Genomic DNA, 12,191 nt, shown 5'->3' on the forward strand with positions numbered 1-12,191 from the left:
CTGAAAGAGGAGTATCACACACTTAAACTCCCTTTCATGCTTTTCCATACCTAGTGGAAAGGGTACAATATGAGCAGTGGGTCAGCCTGTTGCACAAGCGTAACAGTTGCTTTTGTTTAGACTCTGGATTGTATGTTTGACACATTCTACCCAGGCATTTGTGTCTCCATATCTTGTCTCCATTTCTATGGTCTGCTTAAAATTTTCTGCCTTAAGTATCCTGACTGCTCTGGGATCATTCTGCATCAGGGCACTGGTCTTTGGTGGGTTTTCCCTTGGTACCTCTGCAGGGTTAGCTGGAGAGGGCTTTGTCAATGTCATATCTACAGGGGGAGGAAGGACTCGAATACGGAACCTCCCCGGAGGATCTTTACCTGTAACATCCACCCCATTCCATTTGCTCTATCGACTACTTGGTTCCTGGTGCCACTCCCAGTTTCTAATTTGTCTGCCTTCTTAATAGTTATTGCTACTGGATAACTATTACTACTAGTAATAGTTATTACTACTGAAGACTTTTGCAGTCTGGTGGGGTATTTCCTTTATAAAAGGATATTTTTACCCTTTAATGGCCTCGAACTTGGTGAGACCCATCACATATTCATGGTCCATCCCTTACACTGGGTAGTCCACCATACATCGTCCCAGGAGGGGCAAGGGGGAGGGCTTGACTGTACCCATTCCCCTCTGGCTCTGGGCATAGGTATTTATTTTCCCCACTCAGCCATCGCTGTTGCTCCAAATTCCCACAGGCTATTACTTGGCAGGTGTCAAACTACATGGTCTGGGACTCCAGACCTTCAGTGACATTTATCAATTTAATGGGGTTTGTCATGACCTGAATCTGAAACATCATAGTATAATTATTGTCACTTTCAGGAACATTAAATCCTTCATCTGCTAGTCTCTTAAGGCACTAGACAAGGTGGATATAGATAATAGCCTTCCCTCTAAGTGAAGGGATAGCTTCCCTCAAAGTTCACTGATATAAGAGTCTGAGCAGTCCTTTCCCTTTGAATATGTCCTCCCAACTATCACCTTCTCAGAGTGATCCTTAAGGGTTCCAGAGTTGGGGTTATTTCCAGGCCTCGGACGGTGTTTTTGGGTACTTATCGTCTGGGTCGGGTACTGGACCTTTTACTCAGAAGTAGTGGGTCCAGCCTTTTTCTACTGTCCGGACTGCAGTCTCAGTTGTCAACAAAACTTGATAGGGTCCTTCCCAGGTTGGTTGAAGTTTGGACTCCTTCCACAACTTGATTAGGACCCAACTGCTGGTGTTGATGGACGGTGAATTAAAGAGGCTGGGTCTAGGCCAGCAAACCACGATGCCTTAGGGATGACAAAGTAGTGGACAGAGCCAATATATAATTCTTAAGGAAGAGATTCTTTGACTCTAAGGAAGGAAGGTCTCCAGTCCTCCTAGGAAAAGGCAAGCCAGAAAGCATTTCATAAGGAGAGATTACCAATTCTTTCCTAGGGGCAGTTCAAATCCTCAATAGGGCTATGGGTAAGCACTTAATCCAGGGTAATTTTGTTTCTAAGACCAATTTAGAAAGATGCTTCTTTAAAGTCTGATTCATTTTCTCCACTCTCTCTGAAGATGGTGAGTGCCAAGGTATATGGAATTTCCATGTGACACCCAGGCATTGCATAATATTCTGGAGTGGCTACCATTGTCTGAGTCTATATTTTCCACTAACGGATAACGAGGAAAGATTTGTTCAAGGATAATTTCAGAAGTTCCTGATGCTATAGCTGAGGCCAGAGGATATGCCTCCACCCATCCTGTCAGATGATGTACAATAACCAAAATGTACTTTAGCCGACCCATCGGGGGCATTTCAGTGTAATCAACCTGAATACTCTGGAAGGGCCTGAGGCCTGGTTCCCATCCCCCTTGCTCTTGCTTCCTTAAGACTTTCTTATTGACCTTTTACCAAATTATGCATCATTCACGTATTTAGTTGCAGTGTAAAAGCCCACACGTCTGAAATACTTAAGAACCAGATCACACATGGCCTGTAGCCCCCAGTGACTCCCTTGGGGTAAGACTGCTAATACCTCTCTCCTTATTTGTTTATTCAACATTTGTCTACCATCAGGAGGACCCACCTCCCTTGATCATCTAGGGTCACTCCTAACTGCTCCAGCTCTTTCATATCCTTTTCTGAGAATGTAGGGAGCCCAAACTCTTTGGGAATGGAGGGTATCAAGATCAGCAACCTCAAAGGGCAACTAAGGGAGGCTTCTCTAACCTCCTCATCTGCTAACCTTTTGCCCTTTGCTTCAAACATATGACCTTTCTGATGTCCATTTATATGCACCACTGATACTTCCCTGGGTAAGAGTAGATTGGCCAATACTTGTTTTATTAATTCCCTGTAGACTAGTCCTTTTTCTTTGCTGTTAATCAATCCCCTTTCTTCCCAAAATTTTCCAAAGGTGTGGACTACCCCATAGGTGTACTTGGAGTCAGTGTAGACTGTACTATCCTTTTCCTCTAATAATTTGAGGGTTTGACTTAATGCATACAGTTGACAGGTTTGAGCTGACCAGTCATTAGGCAATCGGCCATCTTCTTTAACCTCACAAGTTAGTCCATCCACAATTGCATAGCCATTGTGCAATTGTGCTCCTTCCTTCTAGGGCCCTAGAAGACCCATCTATGAATAATTCTTTTTTCCCAAGTGTAGGGGAAGGTCCCCGAGGTCAGACTGAACTCAAGTCTGATAGTCAGGTCTAAACAGTCATGCTCAGGGGCCTCATCTGGTCAGATCCCTTCCAAAGGAAGGAGTCTGGGTTTAGGCTGTGGTCTATTGTCCATACCAAGTCATTATTTTCCATTAGGATAGCCTCAAACTTCAGAATTTGGGAATCAGTCAACCACCTTCCTGCTTTCTGAGACAGAATAGTTCTGACCTGATGAGGGGTGCTAACGACCAAGGCTCCTCTGAAAATCAGCTTCCTGCTCTCTTCTACCAGGAGAGCAGTTGCTGCCACAGCTTGAATGTATCCGGGCCATCCCCTGGAGACAGGATCCAGGATTTTGGAAAGGAAGGCTACAGGTCTCCTTTGACTTTCCCAGATTTGGGTCAGAACCCCAAGGCTGTCCCTTTATCACTGTAAAAAAAAGATGGGAATGCTTCTCAAGGGAAGGGAGGGCAGAAGAGGGGCCTGCAGCAGTGCCCGTTTGAGTCCCTCTGAAGCCTCTATCTCCCTCTGAGAGCTTACACCTTCATTCTTAAAGGGATGCTGAAGGACAATGGTCACTCTTTTGTAACTGCTTCCTGCCTTACGTGACAAGGTGTGAAACCCTCTTGCTATTCTATCACGGTTGGAGGAAGACGACTGTGGCGCCTTGGGTGAAACCGGCCGAAATCCCTGTATATCTAACAAGATGGAAGAAATAAACGTAATTAGAATTTTGAGGATATAAGGTATCATTGAAAGGATACTGGGCCACAAAAATAGAAAAGGTCAGGTGCCTACAGGCTGCAACTTCTCAAAGTTGATGAGCTTTATTTTGCACGTTTTCATCAGAAACTGGTTTCCAGGTCCCATAGACTATTTTGAAGGGGTTAAACTGAAGTGGATCCCAGCCACCTCGTTTACTGTTTCCTTCCTGGTTGGAAAATGCTTAGCCCTGGTAGGATGGCATGTGGGTTTACCAGTCCTCCCCAGGATATGAGTGGGACAGGTTTTAGAATAAGGGCTAGGAGGGAGACTTGGCTTAAACATGTTCATTAACTACTTAGAAAATAAGTTACCAGGACCTTTTAACATGTTCAATATTCCTCTGCATGTGATCTAGAAAATATATCACCATAATCATCAAGCATATATCTCTAATAGGAGAGATATAGGTACAGTACTTAATACCAGTCAATGCACTAATGAATGCTTAAGTTTCTTTTTGAGTTACAATTAATAGATCTAAGCTCCAGACTTGCAACACCATAATGCGAATTATGTTTAAGGTCTACTCACAGCATTCCGGTAGTCACTGCTCCATTTAGCATGTCCTTCACACAGCCAGCATGCTGCAGCACTGTTGACCCTAGAGAGAAGCTAGGATGGTAGGCTCCAGCATTCCACTGGCCTGATGCATAGAGTCCTTCAGCATCAAGCAGGTTTTTTACTTCTACACCTTCACCATGATGACATTAACTAACAAGTATTTTACTTCAGCAATACAGATGTCCAGTGGAATCAAGATTATCTTCCTTTACCACCACTTTAATATGCAGATTGAGGTGGCCTCTGACAGTTTTTCCTGTTATGAAGCTACTTTCTGTTATTAAAATCTATTCAGTTTCTGTTTAATAATGACTTACTAGAATTAGCCATTCAAACATTTTGGTTTAAATATTCCTTCTACAAACTTCTTGTAACTATATGTAACCAATAGACAATAGTTGCTTCATCTCAAGACAAACTCTGCCTTCACAAAACAAATTCCCTTACTTAATGCTTCCTTCTACAATACCTTCTAACTTGCCATATGCATTCAAGTTTTGTCCTACATGCTTCCACCCTGATTCTATGAAAACCAGCTATCTTATCTTAGGAAAAAACACATTCTTTTAAACAAACTTAGCAAATTTTAGTCAGTACTCTCATAAACCTTTTATGCCTTTCTATGTCTACTTAAGTCTCATATCCCTCATTCTGTTCTGTAAAAAAATAATAAATTATTCTTCTCAATTTAGGCATTTCAAGATTTCTATACTTTATTAAGTTCCTTTTTTAAAATTTTTTTAAATTTTTAGCCATTTGAATAGAACTCCTTTAAGAATTTTCTTTGCCAAATTAATATTGCCACCCGGAGGTATTAAAACATACACTGAACAAACAGAAAAACACGAAAAGAATTATGAAAGCAAGGTTGGCACAGAGCCAATCCTCATCTGCCCCATATTTTAGCCAGAATACATTGGGCAGTCATTTCCTTTCCCTTGGTCCAGTCATTATCGGTCCAATGTTCCAACATCTTCCCTAATGGACTATCTGGAGGAATGCCTCTGGGGGATCTTAGAGAGACCCCCGCCCTGGTTGACCGACTGCCTCTACTCCCCATTCTGAGTCTTGGCTGGGCTTCTTTCAAGCCCAGACTCATCAGAATTTCCCTACCACCAAGGCAATACTTAGTCCCTTTTCTTACCTTGGCCAGGGTTACCTGGTCAGTGAGAGGCAGGTTTTTCCCTTCCCCTTTTCTCATCCACAATCAGCAGATCTAAGCATCTGGTCTTGGGTCCTTCCAGCCATCAAAGGCAGGCCCCCAGCAGCAGAAGTCTGAGATGGCTCAATCCGTGGAGCGTGCCTTCCCCTTTTCCACCCCAGGGGTCCCCCTCTGAAGCTTTGGATCCCAGATGAGCCTCCAAGATTGTTAGAAAGAAAGCTGCACCTGTAACAAAATAAAAGCTCCCCCGATTGTGGAGGAGAAAAGAATTTTATGAGCAATCTTGCAAGAACAGGCGCACGACCTAGATAAAATGGCTGGCATGCCAGACAGCAAGAAACACTTATTTTTTTTTCAAGATTTATTTTTTATTTATTTCTCTCCCCTTCCCCGCCCCCCCCCCCCCAGTTGTCTGCTCTCTGTGTCCATCCGCTGTGTGGTCTTCTGTGACCACTTCTATCCTTATCAGCAGCACCAGGAATCTGTATTTCTTTATCTTACATCATCTCACTGTGTCAGCTCTCCGTGTGCGGCGCCATTCTTGGGTAGGCTGCACTTTTTTCACGTGGGGCGGCTCGCCTTACAGGGCGCACTCCTTGCACGTGGGGCTCCCCTATGCGGAGGATACCCATGCGTGGCAGGACACTCCTTGCACTGCACGTGGGCCAGCTACACATGGATCAAGGAGGCCTGGCGTTGAACCGCGGACCTCCCATGTGGTAGGCGGACGCCCTAACCACTGGGCCAAGTCTGCTTCTTGAAACACTGATATTTATACCCTAAACCTAACACGCAGGTCCCTCCCCTGTTCCCTGTTGATTGGATACTTCAGGGGTTACAGCCTATCTGAATCATCTAAGTTCCCGGGTTCCTGCTCTCAATTGCAGTTCCTGCTTTCCCTACACTCTGGCAGGCTGGGCGGATGTAGCACCACTTTCATTCCTGGTGCACTTTTCAAATTTGGTACCATTTTCACTATTGGCCCCGCCCCCACTTCTCACCTTTGGCTCTGCCCCAGCACGCACCATTGGCCCTCCCTTGTTTCGGCACCACTTTTCAAATTCTTGGCGCGCCAAAGCCACTAGAACCCCTACCCTACCTGCTCGAACAGCTGAGGTGGCTCCCGCTGCCCCTTTGTGAAAATCAAACTTAACCCTTTCCCACAACATGTACTTTAATTGTACATTTCTTTCATTATAAATGAGGTTGAGCACCTTTTTATATACTTAAGAGCCATATTTATTTCTTTTCTGTGAGCTATTTATATATTTTTCCTGTTTTACTATGGGATTTTGTGGTTTTTTATTGATTTTCAGGAGCTCTTCACATATGATATGCTATACTTTTTTTTCATTTTGTCTTTTGACTTAGATTGGCTTCTGCCATGAAAAAGGCTTTTATCTTTCACATGGGCTGTATCACCATTGTCATCCTCCATTACTCTGCTCACTGCACCAAATTCTTTGCTGATTCACTAGGCAGTTGGTCTTATTAAGAAGTGCATTGATTTGTATAGAGACTACAAAAAGCAGGAGTTGGTGACTTTTTCTGTAAAGGGTCAAAGAGTAAATATTTTAGTCTTTCCATGTCACACTGTCTTTGTTGAAACTGTTCGGTTCTCATGGTAGTACTAAAGCAGCCATGGACAATATATAAATGAATGAGTGTGGCTATGTTCCAATAAAACTTTACCAAAACTACGTGGATTTGGCCCCTGGGCCGTGGGTTCTGACCCCTAAGATGGATGATTGGCAATTGTGGAGTTGAGTGGGGGCATCCTATTCCAGTCTCTGAATCTTACTGCCACAATAGTTAGTCTCCCCCTTATCTGCTCCTCATTAGCAGAAAGACTGTTCACTGAATTACCTTGTCTGAGTCCCAGGCTTCTCACCTGAGATGTGCAAGCTGCTTGGCAAAGAGTTGCTTGGAGTTTCTTTACCTGGAATCACCTTAGAGTTTCTCTACCTGATAACCAAGTTACCCGGCAGCTATAGGCAGCCCATAGATTTTGTTTTTTTAACTAATAATTTTTTTGTTAGAGAAGTGATAGGTTTACAGAAGTATCTTGCATAAAATACATAAAATATAGATTCCCATATACCACCTTATTAATTTACATTAGTGTGGTTCATTTGTTATATATAATTCATGAGAGAACATTTTTATAATTGTGCTATTAACTATAGTCCATCACTTACAGTGGGTTCATTGTGTTGTACAGTCCTTTGTTTTTTTAAGATTTATTTATTTATTTATTTATTTCCCCTTCCCCCCCACCCCGGTTGTCTGTTCTCTGTGTCTATTTGCTGCGTCTTGTTTGTTTGTCTGCTTCTGTTGTCGTCAGCGGCACGGGAAGTGTGGGCGGCGCCATTCCTGGGCAGGCTGCGCTTTCTTTTGTGCTGGGCGGCTCTCCTTCCGGGGCGCACTCCTTACACGTGGGGCTACCCTACGCGGGGGACACCCCTGCGTGGCACGGCATATTTTGCGTGCATCAGCACTGCGCATGGGCCAGCTGCACACGGGTCAAGGAGGCCCGGGGTTTGAACCACGAACCTCCCATGTGGTAGACGGACGCCCTAACCACTGGGCCAAGTCCACCACCTGTTTTTCCTTTTAATTTTTATTCTAATGACATATATATGACCTACATTTTCTGCATTTAACCACATTCATGTATATAATTTAGTGCTGTTAATTACATTCACAATGTTGTGCTACCATCACCACCATCAATTCCTACAACTTTACAATCAACCCACATAGCAATTTTGTACAATTTAAGCATTAACTTCCCATTACCTACCTGCAACCCATCCCCAGGTAATCTATATTCTACATTCTGACTCTATGAGTTTGCTTAGTCTAGTTATTTCATATCAGAGAGATCAAACAATATTTGCCCTTTTGTGTCTGCCTGTTTTGCACAACATGATGTCTTCAGGGTTCATTCATGTTGTTGTATGTATCTTGACTTCATTCTTTTTTTCTTTATCCATTGCTTGATAGACACTTGGGTTGCTTCCATCTTTTGGCAATTGTGAATAATGCCACTATGAACATTCATGTGCACACATCTGTTTAACCCCTGTTTTCAATTCTTTTGTGTATATACCTAGTAGTGGGGTTGCCAGGTCATATGGTAATTCTACATTTAGCTTTCTGAGGAAATGTCGAACTGTCTTCCACAGCAGCTGTCTCCACATCCTCTCCAACAATTGTCATTTTCTGTTTTATTTTCAATAGCAGCCATTCTAGTGGGTGTGAAATGGTATTTCATTGTGTTTTTGATTTGCGTTTCCCTAATAGCAAATGATGTTGAGCATCTTTTCATGTGCTTTTTAGCCATTTTATATCCTCTTTGGAGAAATGTCTATTCAGGTCTTTTGTCCATTTTTAAATCAGGTGTTTGTCTTTTTATTGTTGAGTTGTAGGATTTCTTTATATATTCAGGATAATAAACCCTTACCGGATATGTGGTTTCCAAATATTTTCTCCTGTTGGGTAGATTGTCTTTTTGCTTTTGTGATAAAGTCCTTTAATGCACAAAAGTTTTAAAATTTGATGCAGTCCCATTTATCTCATTTTTGTTGTTGTTGCTTGTGCTTTGGGTGTAAAGTCTAAGAAACCATTGCCCTACACATGATCCTGAAGATGCTTCCCTACATTTTCTTCTAGGAATTTTATAGTCCTGATTCTTAATATTTAGGTCTTTGCTCTATTTTAAGTTAATTTTTGTATATGGTGTGAGATACGTGTCTTCCTTCATTCTTTTCCATATGGATATCTGATTCTCCCAGCACCATTTATTGAAGAAGCAATTCTTTCCCAATTCAGTAGATTTGGCAGCCTTTTCATAAATCATTTGATCATAGATATGAGGATCTACTTCTGAAATCCTTGTGCTGTTTTGGCCACTGTAGCATTTTAGTATGTTTTAAAGTCTGAAAGTGTGAGTCCTCCACCTTCTTTTTTTTCCCCAAGGTATCTTTGACTATCCAGGGCCACTTATCCTTCCAAAAATTTTGATGATTGGATTTTCCGTTTCTGCAAAGTAAGCTGTTGAAATTTTGATTATATTGAATCTATAAATCACCTTGGGTAGAACTGATACCTTAACGATATTTAGTTTTCCAATCCATGAGCATGAAATGTCCTTCCATTTATTTAGTTCTTCTTGGATTTCTTTTAGCAAGTTTTGTAGTTTTCCCTGTTTAAGTCCTTTATTTACATCCTTGGTTAAAGGATATTTGATTCTTTTAGTTGCTATTATAAATGGAATTTTTAAAATTTCCCTCTTCAGATTGTTCATTTCTAGTATACTGATAAACAAGTGATTTTTGCATGTTGATCTTATACCCATCCACTTTGCTGAATTTGTGTATTAGCTCTAGTAGCTTTATTGTGGATTTGTTCTCTACATATAGGATCATGTCATCTGCAAATAAGGAAAAAGTGTTACTACTTCCTTTTTAATTTGGATGCCTTTTATTTCTTTTTCTTGCCTAATTGCTTTGGGTAGAAGTTCTAGTCCAGTGTTGAGGTATCAGTGGTGACAGTGGGCATCCTTGTCTTGTTCCAGATCATAGAGGGAAGACTTTCAGTCTTTCACAATTGAGTATGTTAGCAGTGAGTTTTCATATATGCCCATTATTATATTGAGGAAGTTTCCTTCTATTCCTAGAGTGCTACATGGTTTTTATCAAGAAGGGGTGCTAGATTTTGTCAGATGCCTTTTCTGAGTCAATTGAGATGATCATGTGGATTTCTTCCTTTGTTTTGTTAATGTGGTGTATTACATTAACTGATTTTCTTATGTTAAACTATCCTTGCATACCTGGAATAAATCCCATTTGATCATGGTGTATTCTTTTACAGTACTGTTGGATTTGGTTTGGTAGTATTTTGTCGAGGATTTTTGTATCTATATTTGTCAGAGCAATTGCTCTGTAGTTTTCTTTTCTTGTAGTATCTTAATCTGGCTTTGGTATTAGGGTAATGTTAGCTTCATAGAATGAGTTAGGTAGTGTTCCCTGCTATTCAATTTTTTGGAAGATTTTGAGCAGGATTGATATTAATTCTTCTTGGAATTTTTGGTACCATTCATCTGTGAACAGCCCATAGATTTCTATCTTTTTAGCTGACTTGGAAACCTGGGTAGCTGCCCTGTACCAGGTTCTCAGACAGTGAACCACTCAGCCTATATACACACTTTAGTAATAGGGGCAGGTATTTTCTCGACATGTCTTTACAAGCATCAGGACAATATAACAAGCTGCGTAGGAATTTCTCTCCAACAAGGCCAACTCTCAGCCCCCTCCACTGCCCAAGGCAAGATTTGGCCTTAGCAACTAGTTCTTCATTCATCTCTTATTCACACAAGAAAATCTAAGAATAATATATTGAATTAATAGGATAGTATAAGAGCATATCCTTATTTCAAGTGCCTAAAGAAAAATCCTACTTCTTAACTTTAGTTGCAATAGAATCTCCATGGCACTGGAAGGAACTGAGCCTAAGCAAGGATTCACTGACCATATGGGTTTGGAGGAAGTGGTTCACATGGTAGGGCAGCACAGTAGCTGGCTCCTCACCTTCTAAGAACTAAGGACCTTCTTTGGGTTTCTTTGTGTAACCTGTCACAGAATCAGTGCCAAAGAGGACATTATTTTAACTGTTATCAAGTCTTCTAGATAGATGCTTTCTTGCGATCCTTGGAATTTTCCATTAATTACTTGATAAATAAGAATTTCCTTCATTTTTGTGTGGTGGAGAAAAACAGATTTCCCTTTTTGCAATTTTTATGACGTAATGTAGAAGAAAATCATTAAGTACTTCTACAACTCATTAAAGTCAGATTGTCTTTAATGCTTAGGTTAAATGCTTTTATATAGAAAAGGAATTTTTTGAAGGATGCAGAAGTATCATCAGGCCATAAATGATTTTTTTAAAAAGTCAGTTGCAAAATATTTTATCCCCAAGATGGAAATGGCCAACATTACAGTCCCTCTTCTTCTTCTTAGGTATTAATTTGTAAAACCTCTCAGCTTCACAGAATATAGCTAGTGTACCATTGCTAGAACATTCAGTTGAAATTTTGAAGTCCAAGTCCGATTTCAGCTAACACAACAGTAGGACCATCTGGTTCTAATAAAGTGAGACTCATAAGATCAGCCAGTGACACATGTAGAAATTAAATCAGTTGAACTTATTTATATAAGGGGGTCAGAGTTAAGCCTGTAATGTTAGGGAAGAGAGTTCATCTATCCCTTCTTTCAACAAGGATTCCTTGAGTACCTACAAATTTGCTAGGTACTGGATTAGGCACAGGAGATAAAATGTTGAGCAAAACATACTTGGCCCCTACTCTCCCATGGCTTACAGTCCAGATGTGATACACACATTATTTACATAATCTTGAAAATCTGAAATACAAACCGTGGAAAGAGATTATAAAGAGTGATAACACAGAGCTCTGGGACCTGTTCTCTGGGATGAGGGAAGGCTTTTCTGAGGAAGTTATATTGACGTAAGCTAGGAAGGATGGTAGGAGCTAACCATCCAAGAGTGAGGAGGCAGTAGGTGGCTATGCACCAGTGACTGGCCCAGGGGGACCAGAGGCCAGTGTGGTGAGGGGAAGAGCAGCTGGGAGGTGGGTAGGGCCAGGCCCGCAGAGCCTTGAGGAGTTCTTAAGGATTTGGGGTTTTATTCTAAGAGCTGTGGGAGCCCAAGAGAGTGTCATTATCAAATGCATTTCTGAAGATCATGCTGGCTGCCTTGTGGAGAGTGGATTAAAGGGTGGCAGAAAGAGCATGCAACCAATTTCAGGCAAGAGACTCAGGCTTGGTCTAGCGTGGGGCAAGAGAGATGGAGGGAGATGGATATGTTCGAGAGAGATCCAGGGCTTGGCAATTGGTGGAAGTGAAGGGTGAAGGAGAAGGGTTTCCATTGATGATACCCAGGTCTCTCCCTCCCTCCCTCTCTCCTTCCCTCCCCCTCTTTCTTTCCCTCTCCC

The 12,191-nt window shown here is 41.7% G+C and overlaps 1 protein-coding gene across 2 annotated transcripts in view; it reads left to right on the forward strand.

The window, feature by feature from the left end:
* IL15RA (interleukin 15 receptor subunit alpha) overlaps nucleotides 1-12,191 on the forward strand; it is a 55,103-nt gene that overhangs the window by 24,777 nt on the left and 18,135 nt on the right. The window lies entirely within an intron of this gene.

This window comes from Dasypus novemcinctus, chromosome 20 (genome assembly GCF_030445035.2).
Source record: "Dasypus novemcinctus isolate mDasNov1 chromosome 20, mDasNov1.1.hap2, whole genome shotgun sequence".
Lineage (NCBI taxonomy): Eukaryota > Metazoa > Chordata > Mammalia > Cingulata > Dasypodidae > Dasypus > Dasypus novemcinctus.